General features: G+C 43.6%; 1 pseudogene; it reads left to right on the plus strand.

Annotated features, from left to right (window-relative positions):
- The window catches only part of LOC135504450 (forkhead box protein J3-like), a 100,712-nt pseudogene extending 88,274 nt beyond the window's left edge, over positions 1-12,438 (plus strand).
- The last annotated feature ends 5,402 nt before the right edge of the window (positions 12,439-17,840 follow it).

Here is a 17,840-nt window from a genome sequence, read left to right on the forward strand (position 1 = left end):
TCACTCTGTTGATTGCAGCACTGTGCTCTTGTGTCAACGTTTCCCAAATCGTGTTCCCGGGCTAACAAGACTAACATTTCTCCTACCGTTACTTAGTTGTGCCTTCCTCCCGAGCACTGACCCTGCCTCGCTCTATTGCCCACTCCCCCTACCTAAAATAATTGTTTTTTAGGTTTGTTTCAATAGAATTATTAGATGCCTAACTGGTTTTGGGGCCCTGGTGCTACACCAGGAAGAAGTCTAGGGGGAAAACGTCTGTGTGTCTGTGCAGGTCTGTCAGCCGACTGGTACCCTAACTTGGACTGGCTGAAGGAGAGCTGTCGCATTGCCGGCAGCTACAACTGGGCTGACGTGGACCTCTCTCCATTCCAAGGTAAGAAGAAAGAATACGGACCGAACCACTGACGGACCGAACCACTGATTAACACGCACACATACACATTAGGTTGGAGAGGCTGGAGCAGTGGGAGCCACAACAGTGTTGTTCCTTGCACAACAGCAGGTGAGGTTATCTTTCTTGGATTTGTCACTAACAACACTCTAGCAGTCGGCTCAAATCCCATCCAATTTTCTCCCAGGATTTGAACCGGAAACCTTCTGGTAGCAAGCCCACCCCTCTAACCTCTAGGCCGCCAAAACCACAGACTAGCATATCCTAAATGTAAAAAATGGTGGTAACATCACGTGTATAATGCTATAATAAAACCTTCTGTCACAATCATCTCCTAGCTCCTTATTGTAGTCTTATTACTGAGTTTAAATACATTTTATGCGTTCATCATTATGCACAGGTTATTCATTTGGAAATTATACTGAAATGTACAAAAATGTCACTTACCTTCAAATAATTTTTCTCGCAAGTCTCCCTTTGACACAAAACTCTTTCATGACATAGAATGACCAGGTGAATCCAGGTGACAGCTATGTCCCCTTAATGTCACCTGTTAAGTCCACTTCAATCAGTGTAGATGAAGGGGAGGAGACAGGTTAAAGAAGGATTTTTTAAGCCTTGAGATAATTGAGACATGGATTGTGTATGTGTGCCATTCAGAGGGTGAATGGGCAAGACAGAAGATGTACGTGCTTTTGAACAGGGTATGGTAGTAGGTGCCAGGCTCACCGGTTTGTGTCAAGAGCTGCAACGTTTCTTGGTTTTTCAACTCTCAACAGTTTCCTGTGTCTATCAAGAATGGGCCAACACCCAAAGGACATCCAGCCAAATTGACAACAACTGTGGGAAGCATTGGAGTCAACATAGGCCAGCATTCCTGTGGAGGATGCAATTCAATATTAGGAAGGTGTTCTGAATGTTTTGTATGCAAAAGTGACATCACAATATGTTAGACCCTATGTGTTGGTTGTAAGTCACTTTGGATACAGAGCATCTGTTAAATGGATGGAGCCCAATGTCAATTATACTTTCCGAGGTAGAAAAGGCCTATCCTAGGAAGTATATGAAATGGCACCCTATTACCAATGAAGTGCACTATATGCATCTGAAATGGCACCTTATTCCCAATGTAGTGCACTACTTTTTGACCAGAGGCCCCTAGTCAAAAGTAGTGGACAACGTAGCGAACAGGGTTGCAGCGGTAACTGCAGCCCTAGTCTCTGGTCTGCTTGGCCACTGCCTCAGTGTGAATAATCTAATTATCCCTGGCTGTGGAGCACTCTTATCAGGGTCATTGCACAAAGCTGTACATCTATTTATGATTGATGACAGTGCTGAATGTTTAGATGCAACTCGCCCCCACAGCACTTGACCTCCTTCACAGTCGAGCAGCAATGGTGGAACCCAATCCTCCTTCTACCCTAATTAGCATACTGCTTTCATCCATCTTGTATTTTCAGCACGGTTGCAAAAATACGTTAACTTTCCCAAAATTCCCAGGTTTTCCAGAAATTCCAGCTGGAGTATGTTTGAATTTCCTGCTTTTCCCCTCCTGTTTCTTGAAATCGTCTGGGAAAGTTACCATAATTTTGCAACACCAGTTTTCAGACCAGTGCAGGTAAGGGAAAATAAGACTAGAACAAGAGGAAGGCACCTAGGACTAGTGAAACTAAAATGACCCCGTCTGTGTGTGTCTGACAGGACTAAAGGAAAGCATGAGGCAGGCGGAGCTGAACAACTGGTCCCTGGACCCGGCCCAGATAGCCGACCTGTGCTCCTCCATCAACCAGTTCTTCACCCGTACTGGGGTCATCCCACCACAAGGCCCATTGCAACCACAGCCACCCCGTCTGCCTGTCACGGCCCCATGCACACCAGCAAGCCCAGTCAGCACATCAACACAGGTCAGTGGCCAGTAGGATGGAGTTGCCCCTCTAGAGACTGGTCTAAAGTCAGTTGTTAACAATGGTTATGCTTAGGCTTCGAGGATGGATGGAATCCTGATCCTAGGTCTGTGCCTAAGCGCAGTCTCTACCGTGCCTCCCATATAGATCTGAAAGGGTTTGATTGATTTAAGCGAAACTTCCTTTACTGATCTAATCAGGTAGGCTATAGATCAGTGGAGTTCAATTCAAATGTTATTTGTCCACATTTAGTTACATTACAGCCTTAATCTAAAATGTATTAAATAGTTAATTCCCCATCAATAATCTACACACAATACACCATAATGACAAAGCAAAAACATTTTTTTTAAACATTTTTGCAAATGTATAAAAAATGTAAAACTGATATCACATTTACATAAGTATTCCGACCCTTTACTCAGTACTTTATTAAAGCACCTCTGGCAGCAATTACAACATAGAGTCTTCCTAGGTATGATGCTACAAGCTTGGCACACCTGTATTTGGGGAGTTTCTCCCATTCTTCTCTGCAGATCCTCTCAAGCTCTTTCAGGTTGGATGGGGAGCATTGCTGCACAGCTATTTTCAGGTCTCTCCAGAGACATTAGATCGGGTTCAATCCAGGCTCTGGCTGGGCCACTCAATGACATTCAGAGACTTGTCCCAAAGCCACTCCTGCGTTGTCTTGGCTGTGTGCTTAAGGTCGTTCTCCTGTTGGAAGGTGAATCTCTGCTCCAGAGGTCCTGAGCCCTCTGGAACAGGTTTTCATCAAGGATTTCTGAGCCTTTTTTAAATTTGATTTATTTTACCTTTATTTAACTAGGCAAGTCTGTTAAGAGAAAATTCTTATTTTCAATGACGGCTTAGGAACAGTGGGTTAACTGCCTTGTTCAGGGGCAGAACGACAGACTTTTACCTTGTCAGCTCGGGGATTCAATCTTGCAACCTTTCAGTTACTAGTCCAACTCTCTAACCACTAGGCTACCTTTGCTCCGTTCATCTTTGCCTCAATCCTGACTAGTCTCCCAGTCCCCTGCCACTGAAAAACATCCCCACAGCATGATGCTGCCACCACCATGCTTCACTGTAGGGATGGTGCCAGGTGTCCTCCAAACGTGATGCTTGACATTCATGCCAAATAGTTCAATCTTGGTTTCATCAGGCAAGAGAATCTGGTTTCTCATGGTGTGAGAGTCCTTTAGGTGCCTTTTGGCAAACTGCAAACTCCCAAGTGGGCTGTAATGTGCCTTTTATTAAGGAGAGGGATGTTGGCTTTTGTCTGGCCACTCTACCATAAAGGCCTGATTGGTGGAGTGCTGCAGAGATGGTTGTCCTTCTGGATGGTTTTCCCATCTCCACAGAGGAACTCCGAAGCTCTGTCAGAGTGGCCATCAAGTTCTTGGTCACCTCCCTAACGAAGGCCCTTCAAATCAAATTTTATTTGTCACATCCACATGGTTAGCAGATATTAATGCGAGTGTAGCGAAATGCTTGTGCTTTTAGTTCCGACAATGCAGTAATAGCCAACAAGTAATCTAACTAACAATTCTAAAACTACTGTCTTATACACACAAGTGTAAGGGGATAAATAATATGTACATACAGATATATGAATGAGTGATGGTACAGAGTAGCATAGGCAAGATACAGTAGATGGTATCGAGTACAGTATATACATATGACATGAGTATGTAAACAAAGTGGCATAGTTAAAGTGGCTAGTGATACATGTATTACATAAATATGCAGTAGATGATATAGAGTACAGTATATACATATACATATGAGATGAATAATGTAGGGTATGTAACCATTATATTAGGTAGCATTGTTTAAAGTGGCTAGTGATATATTTTACATCATTTCCCATCAATTCCCATTATTAAAGTGGCTGGAGTTGAGTCAGTGTGTTGGCAGCAGCCACTCAATGTTAGTGGTTGCTGTTTTTCAGTCTCTCGGTCCCAGCTTTGATGCACCTGTACTGACCTCGCTTTCTGGATGATAGCGGGGTGAACAGGCAGTGGCTCGGGTGGTTGTTGTCCTTGATGATCTTTATGGCCTTCCTGTAACATCGGGTGGTGTAGGTATCCTGGAGGGCAGGTAGTTTGCCCCCGGTGATGCGTTGTGCAGACCTCACTACCCTCTGGAGAGCCTTACGGTTGTGGGCGGAGCAGTTGCCGTACCAGGCGGTGATACAGCCCGCCAGGATGCTCTCGATTGTGCATCTGTAGAAGTTTGTGAGTGCTTTTGGTGACAAGCCGAATGTCTTCAGCCTCCTGAGGTTGAAGAGGCGCTGCTGCGCCTTCTTCACGATGCTGTCTGTGTGGGTGGACCAATTCAGTTTGTCTGTGATGTGTATGCCGAGGAACTTAACTTACTACCCTCTCCACTACTGTTCCATCGATGTGGATAGGGGGGTGTTCCCTCTGCTGTTTCCTGAAGTCCACAATCATCTCCTTAGTTTTGTTAACGTTGAGTGTGAGGTTATTTTCCTGACACCACACTCCGAGGGCCCTCACCTCCTCCCTGTAGAACGTCTCGTCGTTGTTGGTTATCAAGCCTACCACTGTTGTGTCGTCCGCAAACTTGATGATTGAGTTGGAGGCGTGCGTGGCCACGCAGTCGTGGGTGAACAGGGAGTACAGGAGAGGGCTCAGAACGCACCCTTGTGGGGCCCCAGTGTTGAGGATCAGCGGGGTGGAGATGTTGTTGCCTACCCTCACCACCTGGGGGCGGCCCGTCAGCCCGATTGCTCAGTTTGGTCTGGCGGCCTGCTCTAGGAAGAGTCTTGGTGGTTCCAAACCTCTTCCATTTAAGAATGATGGAGGCCACTGTGTTCTTGAACCTTCATTGCTGCAGAATTATTTTTTGGTACCCTTCCCCAGATCTGTGCCTCGACACAATCTGTCTCGGGAGCTCTAAGCACAATTCCTTCGACCACATGGCTTGGTTTTTGCTCTGACATGCACTGTCAACTGTGGGACATTATATACAGTGGGGCAAAAAAGTATTTAGTCAGCCATCAATTGTGCATGTTCTCCCACTTAAAAAGATGAGAGGCCTGTAATTTTCATCATCGGTACACTTCAATTATGACAGACAAAATGAGAGAGAAAAAATCCAGAAAATCACATTGTAGGATTTTTAATGAATTTATTTGCAAATTATGGTGGAAAATAAGTATTTGGTCACCTACAAACAAGCAAGATTTCTGGCTCTCACAGACCTGTAACTTCTTCTTTAAGGGGTTCCTCTGTCCTCCACTCATTACCTGTATTAATGGCACCTTACCTGTATTAACCACACTTGGTTTGAAGAAATCAACTGTGGGAGCAATTATTAGGAAATGGAAGACATACAAGACCACTGATAATCTCCCTCCATCTGGGGCTCCACGCAAGATCTCACCCCATGGGGTCAAAATGATCACAAGAACGGTGAGCAAAAATTCCAGAACCACACGGGGGGACCTAGTGAATGACCTGCAGAGAGCTGGGACCAAAGTAACAAAGCCTTCCATCAGTAACACACTACGCTGCCAGGGACTCAAATCCTGCAGTGCCAGACGTGTCCCACTGCTTAAGCCAGTACATGGCCAGGCCCGTCTGAAGTTTGCTAGAGAGCATTTGGATGATCCAGAAGAAGATTGGGAGAATGTCATATGGTCAGATGAAACCAAAATATAACTTTTTGGTACAAACTCAACTCATCGTGTTTGGAGGACAAAGAATGCTGAGTTGCATCCAAAGAACACCATACCTACTGTGAAGCATGGGGGTGGAAACATCATGCTTTGGGGCTGTTTTTCTGCAAAGGGACCAAGACGACTGATCCGTGTAAAGGAAAGAATGAATAGGGCTATGTATCATGAGATTTTGAGTGAAAACCTCCTTCCATCAGCAAGGGCATTGAAGATGAAACGTGGCTGGGTCTTTCAGCATGACAATGATCCCAAACACACCGCCAGGGCAACGAAGGAGTGGTTTCTTAAGAAGCATTTCAAGGTCCTGAAGTGGCCTAGCCAGTCTCCAGATCTCAACCCCATAGAAAATCTTTGGAGGGAGTTGAAAGTCCGTGTTGCCCAGCAACAGCCCCAAAACATCACTGCTCTAGAGGAGATCTGCATGGAGGAATGGGCCAAAATACAGGCAACAGTGTGTGAAAACCTTGTGAAGACTTACAGAAAACATTTGACCTCTGTCATTGCCGAGAAAGGGTATATAACAAAGTATTGAGATAAACTTTTGTTTTTGACCAAATACTTATTTTCCACCATAATTTGCAAATAAATTAATTAAAAATCCTACAATGTGATTTTCTGGGTGTTTTTTTCTCAAATTTTGTCTGTCATAGTTGAAGTGTACCTATGATGAAACTTACAGGCCTCTGTCATCTTTTTAAGTGGGAGAACTTGCACAATTGGTGGCTGACTAAATACTTTTTTTGCCCCACTGTAGACAGGTGTGTGCCTTTCTAAATCATGTCCAATCAATTGAAATTACCACAGGTGGACTCCAATCAAGTTGTAGAAACATCTCAAGGATGATCAATGGAAACAGGATGCACCTGAGCTCTCTTTCGAGTCTCAAAGCAAGGGTCTGAATATTATGTAAATATTTCTAAAATCCTGTTTTCACTTTGTCATGATGGGGTATTGTGTGTAGATTGCTGAGGATTTTTTATTTATTGAATCAATTTTAGAATAAGGCTGTAACGTAACAAAATGTAAAGGGGTCTGAATACTTTCCTAAGGCACTATACTGTATGTAACAGGACAGAAGATACATGGGAGCATCAGTGTGTGATGAGTCAAAAGAGTTGGTGTAGGTAACTGAATTACTGTTGCTTCCTGTTGGTTGTCTTCATCTCCTGTAGGTAATCCGTATATGGACTCCAGACAGAACATGTCTTCAATGATGGGACCCCCGGGTTACCCCCACATGACCCCCATGAGCACCGCAGGCTCCCCGATGACAGGTACTAATGCTAACTACTCGCCCCCTCGTGTGTGTGTGTGTGTGTGTGTGTGTGTACATTATTCTTAGTAATGTCATGTAGTATTGTAATGTAATAATGGTGCATTTGTATAATGCACAATGTTTTGTTTGATGTCATTTTGGACCCCAGGAAGAGTCTTGGCAATAGCTAATGGGGATCCTGCTAAAATAATAGTACTGTTTATATGTCTGCGTACTGCTGCCTTACACTTTTACCTCCATCTTCAGGGCACCATGGCCAGATGAACCAGCAGCACATGATGCCGCCTGGGCACTACCAGATGAGGAGGCTGCCTACCGAAGACATCCAGGATGACTTTGACTGGGACTCCATCGTTTAGAACTGCCCCAAGGAGAGGAAGAAAGAGGGATAGGGAAAGAGGATCAGAAGAGTGGAAGAGGATTGGGACCAGCCACATGCCCTTTGGAGAAAGAGAGACATTACAGAAGAGGAGTGTCAACCACCTGATTTTGGTCTTTTTATACAAGAGTGTAGAGTGACTTTGAAGACAATCAAATGTAGAGGGAGACTTGTCAACGTTTACCACTGGACAAGTTATGGTCATTTTGTCGGGAAAAAAATTACATTTGGAACGGTCTCGTCTCAATGTTCCAAGTGCCAACAGGTTTAGAAGTCGCCATAAATTGTGACAAGCAATGGTGAAGTATTTTGTTTAATACATGCTTCGATTCTCGTTTCTTTCCACTGAAGACTCAAAGTGGAAAGTAGCGTTTTGTGTTTTCCGACAGCTTTTTTTCAAGACACGTCCACCTGCCACTGAACTGAAAGGACTGGGCGTGGATGAAAAAGATAGTGCCATTATACGTCGGAACAAACAACCGGCATCATGCCAATTAGTCCACACAGTATTGTGACTTTTCCTCCCCGTAGCACCACTCCCCTATCTGGCAGAAGTGATAAGAAATCCACAGAATTATATTTGCGCCACTTCCAAGAAATACAGGTAGTTAGGAATGTGACAATAGGGGTAGACTAGATAAGAATACTCACGCTAATAAGGGAATGACATCGGGGTGCGGTGGCTGTCGAAGACAACAAGTGTCCTATCTCTTTGACTGACTCAGATGCCATCTTGTTGGTGTAGGCTTATATTGCAGAGAGAAGTGACCGTATGTTGACAGAGGAGAAATCACATTATACCACACCTGGGTTCAAATGCTATTTGAAATCTTTCCCGCCTTGAGTGCGAGATTAATGGGGTTTGCACTTTTGAGATGTTTCTATTGGTTAAAAAAATCTTAATCAAGCACAGCTGAATTTTTTTGAAATTCAAAATTCAAAAAAAATATTTTGTACTTTTTACCCCTTTTTCTCCCCAATTTCGTGATATCCAATTGGTAGTTAGTCTTGTCCCATCGCTGCAACCCCCCCTACGGACTCGGGAGAGGCGAAGTTTGAGAGCCATGCGTCCTCCGAAACATGACCATGCCAAGCCGCACTGCTTCTTGACACACTGCTCGCTTAACCCGGAAGCCAGCCACACCAATGTGTCGGAGGAAACCTCATACAACTGACAACCAAAGTCAGCGTGCATGTGCCCGGCCCACCACAAGGAGTCGCTAGAGTGCGATGGGACAAGAACATCCCAGGTCAGCCAAGCCCACCCCTAACCCGGACAACGCTGGACCAGTTGTGCACCGCCTCATGGGCCTCCCGGTCGCGGATGGCTGCGACACAGCCTGGGATCGAACCCGGGTCTTTATTGTAGCCACTCGGGAGACCTTTGAAATTATTTGTCATAGTATTTGCAATGCACACTTCAATTTCTATTTGAAATCTATGTAACTTGCTTTAACATTCAATGGTTTGATGAGAACAAAAATCTTCCAGTGTAACAACTTTCGTGTTTAGTACTTCGCCACTTTCTTAACTCTGTGATCATGAAAAAATGGTGGTGCTGGGACAATGTTATGTATGTATTTCCTGTTAATCCCTATCTGGTATTGTTGTGGTGTCTACAGTTCTTTTGTTCTCGCTATCTCTGTGTTTTTTTCTGAGTGTGTGTGTGTGTGTGTGTGCGTGCGTGCGTGTCTGTGCGTGTGAGTGCATGCGCCTATGTGTGATAGCGCACGTGTGTGTTAGCGTTCATCAGGACTGTCCTGTTAGAAAGTCCATGGTACCAAGTCCTCAGGGTCCCTGTTTCCTCTTTTTTATTTCCGAATAACCCCTATTTCCTTTTGTACGTTACTGGAAGGTCAAATGGGTTTGTGTCTCGTTTACTGTACCTGTTGGCAGGTGTTTCGACCACTGTGGTCAAAATATGCGCCTAATGTACCACATTATAATCTACAGTGCCTTCAGAAAGTGTTCACACCCATTGACTTATTCCACATTTTGTGTTACAGCCTGAATTCAAAATGAAGTCTAGACGTTTTTCTCACCCAATCTACACACAATACCCCACAATGACAGAGTGAACACATGTTTTTAGAATTGTTTGCAAATGTATTGAAAATGAAATACAGATATCTCATTTACATTAGTATTCACACTCCTGAGTCAATACTTTGTAGACTCACCTTTGGCAGCGATTGTGAGTCTTTCTGGGTAAGTCTCTAAGAGCTTTCCACACCTGGATTGTGCAACATTTGCATTGCATTGTTACTGCCATAGATTTTCAAGCAGATCTAAGTCAAAACTATAACTCGGCCAAATTCACTGTCTTCTTGTTAATAAACTCCAGTGTAGATTTCATCTTGTGTTTTAGATTATTGTCCTCCTGAAAGGTGAATTAATCTCCCAGTGTCTGGTGGAAAGCAGCCTGAACCAGATTTCCCTGTGCTTAGCTCCATTCTGTTTCTTATTTTTAAACTGGCAAAACTCCCCAGTCCTTAACAATTACAAGCATACCCACAACATGATGCAGCCACCACTATGCTTGAAAATATGGAGAGTGGTACTCAGTAATGTGTTGTATTGGATATGCCCCAAATATAGTACTTTGTTTTCAGGACAAAAACTGAATTGCTTTGCCACATTTTTTTTGCAGTATTACTTTAGTGCCTTGTTGCAAATGGGATGCATGTTTTGGAATATTTTCATCTGTACAGGCTTCCTTCTCTTCACTTAGATTAGTATTGTGTAGTAAGCACAATGTAATTGATCCATCCTCCGTTTTCTATTATCACAGCCATTAAACTCTGTAATGGTTTTAAAGTCACCATTGGCCTCATGGTGAAATCCCTGAGTGGTTTCCTTCCTCTCCAGCAACTGAGTTAGGAAGGACGCCTGTATTTTTGTAGTGACTGCGTGTATTGATGCACCATCCAAAGTATAATTAAAAACTTCACCATGCTCAAAGGGATATTCATTGTCTGCTTTCAAAAAAATGTCCCATCTACCAATAGGTGCCCTCTGTGATGAATTGGGAAAACCTCCCTGGGCTTTGTTTGAGATTCACTGCTTAACTAAGTGACCTTACAGATAACTCTGTGTGGGTATAGAGATGTGGTAGTCATTCAAAAATCATGTCAAACACTATTATTGCACACAATGAGTCCATGCAACTTATTATATGACTTAAGCACATTTTTACTCCTGAACTTATTTAGCCTTGTCATAACAAAGGGGTTGAATACATATTGAATACTCAAGACATTTCAGCTTTTGAAAACCTAATTCCACTTTGGTATTGTATGTAGGCCAGTAACACAAACATCTCAATTAAATTCATTTTAAATTCAGGCTGTATCACAACAGAATGTGGGAATTGTCAAGGGGTGTGAATACTTTCTGAAGGTACTGTAAATTTAAGTGAAATGCTGTGGATTTAGGACTTAAGAAGTCTCTTGTACCAGGTGAATTTGGCTGGTGAACAAGAATACTAGAACTTGACTTCAGTTGAGGGTTAGATTCATTTGGCCTGTCTCTTGCAAAAAGAAAGTGGCCTGTTATCCTGTTCACTAAATGACCACTGGGCTAGAGTCGGTTACAGATTGGCTGCATTCCGATTCTCTACCCTTCTACCGACTAATGCAATTGTGCACTCGCCCTTAATTGCTTGAAAAGGAATCAACTGGTGTGAGGAATATGGTGGAAACTCTTCCAGCCATGCTTGCACCAATCCAAGGCTTTTAATTGAGGAGGAGTGATTGAGTGAACATTGCTGGAGAAGGGTACCCACTGGGAACACGCTGGTTGAATCAATGTTTCCACACAATTTCGATGAAATTAGGTTTGAACCATCGTGGAAGACGTTGAATTGACATCTGTATTCAGTGGGGTAGATAATCGTAATGCAGCCATTGACTCTTAAAACACTCTTTACCCCTCCAAACACAGGTGAAATCTAGTCATGGGCATTGGATGGGGACACACAATGATTCCAAGGTGCCTCGTCATAGGGTGGGAGAGGGTAAGCAGTTTTTGCACATTGCTGGACAATGTGGTATGGTAGCATCAATCAAATGGTTGGACTGCTAGGTCTAACCTCCCCCTTAATTGAATCATAAAAAGAGCTTAGTGAGGGAAAGAGAGAATGGTAGATGATGCAGGATAAATAAGGAATGAACAGACAAACTTATCAAATGTACTGCGTTACTTACATTTGTCATTGTGTACGAGTCTGTTTTTCCTCTCGCTATCCCGTTAGTATACCTACAATTACAGAATTGAAATCGTATCCATTCAACAATGTAAATCAGTATTTAACGAATATATACTGTAATGATGATGATGATTTTGAAACGGGACCCTAAAGTGCTCTTGTATCTTTGGATACACTTACTCAGTTGAGTCGCAAGGTTTCAGACAGCATTTCATTGAAGAAGAATGATTAGCATATACAGTATATTGTATGTCTGTGTTATTGTGCTTACTGTAAATACTGTATGTCATTTCAATCATCCCTTTACCCTTCAGCAATGGGACTCATGAATGAGAGAAAATGGAGAGAGGGAAAGTATTTCAGTATTCCTCCAAGAGAAACACAGTATGTATATACCTATATACTGTAAATATCATATGTGATCAAATGCATTGGCTTTTTGTGTGACGCTTCCGTGTACTGCAGTCCGATATAATTGTTTCAATGTTTATTAAAATGTCAAGTGAACCTTTTTTTTTCTTCATTTACTTCCATGTTGTTCTTTGTAGAAAGTGATAAAAATGTGCTACACAAGATACTTGGGTGCTACAGTTACATAAATTCATGTTTCCCCTTGTATTTTCTTCCTGCTCCTCCTGCCCTTTCTCTCTTGAGCTGACAAAATGTTGACAACTGGGTCGTTCCATCAATTCGGTGCCTTTTTGGGAAGTGTAACTTAGTACATTTTAACATTGTCATGAATAGCATGTTCAACTTCATAAAAACATGTTTTCCTAGCTCAGGAGGTTAAATTTTTAAAAAGAAATACTATAGTAAGTGCCTAATAAGTATCAAGTAAAGTAACAGGGTTGATGATTTAATCTTAAATCAGATATTAATCCCCTTGTGACAGGGGGAATGGAGCTTGTTGTGTGGAACAGAGCGTGGCAATTGAAGGCAAGTTTCACAAGAACCACAAAACACCAGATTATTGCCCAAAATAATAAATCCAGCTCACCTGCTTTTACACTGTGATTTGAATATTTTAAAACAAATACTTTAACCATATTAAAACGAGAGTTTAGTTCACGTAACAGGTTTGACCTTAAAATGAGGGAATCACTAATCACATGAAATAAATAATATTCTTCAGAAATTACTTTTGTCAAAGTAACAAAATAACTAGGGCTTTACAATGACGGTGAAACTTCGATGCGTTTTTGGATGAAGTGGGTTGAAATCTTCCGAGAAGTGACGGTTGACAGAGGGCCATGTCAAAATGGTGAATTTTGGCAGTTTAGCAAGCCTTTATTCATGTAAAGAAATCTGATTTATTGAATTATCCATGTGGTTTATATTAAAATACACTTAATTTAATATAACATGCTTTTAAAGTGCAATATTGGTGCACAATGTCTACTTAAAACATCAAAGGGAACGACCTAAATATTATCTTGTTTACTCAACTTCTAATCTTTACACTTCATGCTTATTTTTGTCCAACAGATGTCGCTAGTGTGCAAAGCTAGAGTTTGTTGCGCTCTACTGTATTCAATATAAACTCTTTGGACCACCTTGCCCGAACGTGTTAAAGTCACACTGTTCTACCTGAATTTACTGTTCTTTTTTCATTGTCAAAACGTGTTCAAACCAAGTGGAGGCAACTCTCTGTCAGCAAAGCATGTATGTTATCCTAAACCATTTAGTCAAACCACAAGAGAAATGTATTAAAAGAACATTGTAATGCATATAGACTTCATAGAAGTAATGGGCACTCATTTTAAGCAAATGAATGGGGAAAACTCACCATTTAGCTGAATCTAACATCACAATCGGATGATGGAGTGTGATGACATCTTTCTCCGTGTCATTTTGATCCAATTGAAATGCTTGCAAATCATTGAGTGAATGAGAATTCAAACAGCAGAAAAACGTTGTTTAGAATGTATTTCTCTGCTCAGTGTAAAAGTTTTGTGTTTAAATGAGAAGTATCCACATTAAGTCCTGCACATACAGCAGCTACTCTTCCTGGGGTCCACATAAAATGTACAACCAATGATCAAGTACAAAACAGTTCTAGACAAGAACAACATATTATATTTATAATTAGTTATATATTGGAAAGATACCCAGAGACAAGAGAAATTATTTTACCCACTATTCTTATGTACAGTACCGTTGCGAAAGAATATTAGTTTTTTTAAGCTAAACTTGCTTTTTTCCTGAGTAACCTCTGGTGGCAGAGAATTCCATTATGACATGGCCCTATACATAACTGAGCGATGCATTGAATCTGCTTTTGGTTTGTGTATCGTGACGAAATCCACATTGGTGTGTCTGGTGGGGTATGTATGTACAGTACCAGTCAAACCTTTGGACACACCTACTCATTCCAGGGCTTTTCTTTCTTTTTACTATTTTCTACTGCGGGTAGTAGCCGTGGGGCTATAGCGGCGTGACAGCGCATCCAGCTTGATATTCTTGGATCCTGGCCGGTATAAGAGGGAGAAGTTGAACCGGGTGAACAGTAGGGCCCGCATAGCTTGCCTGGAATTGAGGCACTTGGTGTTACGGAGATATTCCAGGTTCTCGTAGTCAGTCCACACAATGAAAGGATGTTCCGCCCCCTCCAGCCAGTGCCTCCACTCCTCCAATGCCATATTCACCGCAAGAAGCTCACGATTTCCCACATCGTAGGTCTTCTCCGTGGCATTGAGGTGGAGGGAGACGAAGGTGCAGGGATGTAACTTGAGGTCCAGGGCAGACTGCTGGGACAGAACAGCTCCCACTCCGACACACAAAGCATCGGCCTCCACCACGAACTGGCTGGATGGGTCAGGATGAACCAAGACGAGAGCAGTGGTGAAGCGGTGTTTGAGATCCAGAAATGCCCAGTCAGCAGCTGGGGACCACGTGAACGGAACCTTGGGAGAGGTGAGTGCAAACGGGGGAAGCCAGGGTGCTGTAGCCCTGGATAAAGCGGCGATAAAAGTTGGCGGATCCCAGGAAACGTTGCAGCTGTTCTCTGGAGCTAGGCTTGGGCCAATCCACCACTGCTCTCACTTCCCGGCATCAGATGGTACACTCCCTGCAGCAATGATGTAACTGAGAAAGGGGATGATGGAGCGATGGAATTCGCACTTCTCTGCTTTTACAAAAAGCTGGTTCTCCAGGAGGTATTGGAGAATCTGTCAGATGTGGAGCACATGTTCTTGGGTGGCGCAGGAGAAGATGTCATTCAGGTAGAGGAAGACGAACCGGTTCAACATGTCATGGAGAACATCATTAACCAGAGCCTGGAACACAGTAGGGGCGTTGGTAAGGCCAAATGGCATGATCAGATACTCGTAGTGATCGTTGGCCATATTGAAGGCAGTCTTCCACTCGTTGCCTTCCTGTATCCGCACCAAACGATAGCTTGGAGAACACAGTGGCCCCCTGGAGTGAAGGCTGAGGAGATGAGAGGTAGCGGTTCTTCACCGTGATATCGCTCAGACCCAGGTAGTCGGTGCACGGGCGCAGGATTTTGTCCTTCTCAACAAAGAAGAATCCTGCGCCGGCAGAGGAGACAGAAGGATGGATTGATGAACCCAGCAGCTAGAGAGTCCTCAATGTAGGTCTCATAGCCTTGGTCTCCGGACCCGACAGAGCACAGTCGTCCCCGGGGCGGAGTGGTGCCAGGGAGAAAGTCAATCCCGCAGTCATATGGTCGGTGCGGCGGCAGCAAAGTGGCCCGGGCCATACTGAACACCCCCGGAGGTCCTGGTACTCCGTGGGAATGGCGGAGAGGTCCGGGGCAACTTCCAAGCCCCCAGGAAGACGCCCCGGAGCAGGCTGCGTTGACTTCAGGCATTGGGTGGAACAAGCTCCAGCCCATGATTTGCACCGGCAGAGCAGTCAATGAGGGGATTTTCCTGGCTAATAGCAAAACCATGGGAACCTGAGGAGACTTAATGAGCAGGAACTGGATCATCTCACTGTGGTTCCCTGACACACGTAGGTTGATAGGGCTGGTATTGTGGGTGGCCCTTCCTATAGAGTGACCGTCCAGTGCCCTAACGACCATGGGAATGGAGAGGGACTGAGTGGGGATATCCAGCTCAGAAGCCAGAGTACCATCCATGAAGCTCTCATCGGCCCCAGAATCGATGAGTACCCAGAGAGATTTCGACTGGTTCTCCCACAGCAACATGGCATGAAAAGGGATGCGAGTAATGGGAGAGGAAAAGTTATCGTATGGCCCACCAGAGTACTCGCTCCTACCGGTGAGCCTGGTCTTTTAGTGGACAGGTGGAGAAGAAATGGCCAGTTGTCCCGCACTACAGGCAGCTCTTAGTGAGAATGCCTGTATAGCCGTTCAGCTGGAGACAGCCTAGCTCTGCCTCGTTGCTTGGGGAGAGGTGAATCGGCAGTCTTCGGAGGCTCTCGGGGAAACTCCGGTAACCTCGGGTTCTCTCAGCAACGGAGCCGTTGGAGACTTCCGGGATACCTCGGAGGCGAGGTGGAATCTCCTCTCCTTCCTTCAATCCGAATGGTCAAAGCGATGAGCGAGTCGAGATCCGTTAGTAGTTCCCGGGCTGCAAGCTCGTCCTTTACTTCCTCCAATACTCCATGTAGGAACATGTCGAACAGCACTTCCAGGTTCCAAGCACTCTCAGTTGCCAATGTGGGGGAATCCACCGCATAGTCTACCACATTACCAAAGTCTTGACGTAGCTGGAGCAGATTGCGAGCAGCCTCTCTCCCGGACAACGGAGAATCAAACACGTTCCGAACCAGGGTCAGGGCAGGCAGAACGGTCTAAACCGGGAAGGACTAGAAAACAGGATCAAGGACAGACAGGAGCAGGGGAACAAATGCTGGTAGGTTTCACAAAACAAAACAAACTGGCAAACAGAGAATACAGGTATAAATACACAGGGGATAATGGGGAAGATGGGTGACACCTGGAGGGGGGTGGAGACAAGCACAGGTGAAACAGATCAGGGTGTGACAGCTATTGGTTTTAGATGTATTTCAGAACAGTTTATTCTTAATTACCCATTCAAAAAGTAAGTAACTCCTTGCTAAGAGTTTCAGTGAGCTCACTGCTGTAGGTGCTGATGTGTAAAGTGTACAATCATTATCATACATAGTCAATTTAGCTTCTTGTAAGACAAGTGGCAAATCATTAGTAAAATTAGAGGAAGAGTATTGGCCCAAGGCAACTGCCTTGAGGGATACCGATGTTAGAGAAGCTTCCTTTGAAGAATACTCTCTGAGTTCTATTGGACAAGTAATTCTCCAACCATGTGATTGCAGGTGATCTAAAGCCATAAAAAGTGAGGTTTTTTTCAACAACAAATTCTGAACATCAACGTAAAAGGCTGGAATGAAATCTAAAAATGCAGCTCCAACTATCATCTTATCCATGTCTTTTAACCAATAATCAGTCATCTGAGTTAGTGCAGTATATGTTGAGTGCCCTTCTCTATATGCATGCTGAAAGTCAGCAGTTAACTTGTTCTTTGAAAAATAGCATTGTATTTGTTCAAACACAATTTGCGACATCAGTTTACTATGAACAGGCAGCAAACGGATTGGGCCGCTAAAGTGTGCTTTACTATTTTTAGGTGGTGGAATTACTTTAGCTTCCTTCCACTCCTGTGGACACACACTCCTTTAGGCTTTGTTTAAAGACATGGCAAAAAAGGGTGGCAATACAGTTTCCTACCATTCTCAATATTTTCCCATCTACGTTGTCTATACCTGGTGGCTTATCATTATTGATGCATAACAATAATTGTTCCACCTCATCCACAAAAACCTGACCACATTAAAAACAGCAGTCCTTCTCTTTCATTATTACATATTCAATACACAAACACGGTGCCTTCAGAAAGTATTGACACCCCTTTACTTTTTCCACATTTTGTTGCGTTACAAAGTTAGATTAAAATTGATTAAATTGTGATTTATTTTTCAACAATCTGTACAAAATACTTTAATGTCAAAGTGG

Source organism: Oncorhynchus masou, chromosome 18 (assembly GCF_036934945.1).
Source record: "Oncorhynchus masou masou isolate Uvic2021 chromosome 18, UVic_Omas_1.1, whole genome shotgun sequence".
Lineage (NCBI taxonomy): Eukaryota > Metazoa > Chordata > Actinopteri > Salmoniformes > Salmonidae > Oncorhynchus > Oncorhynchus masou.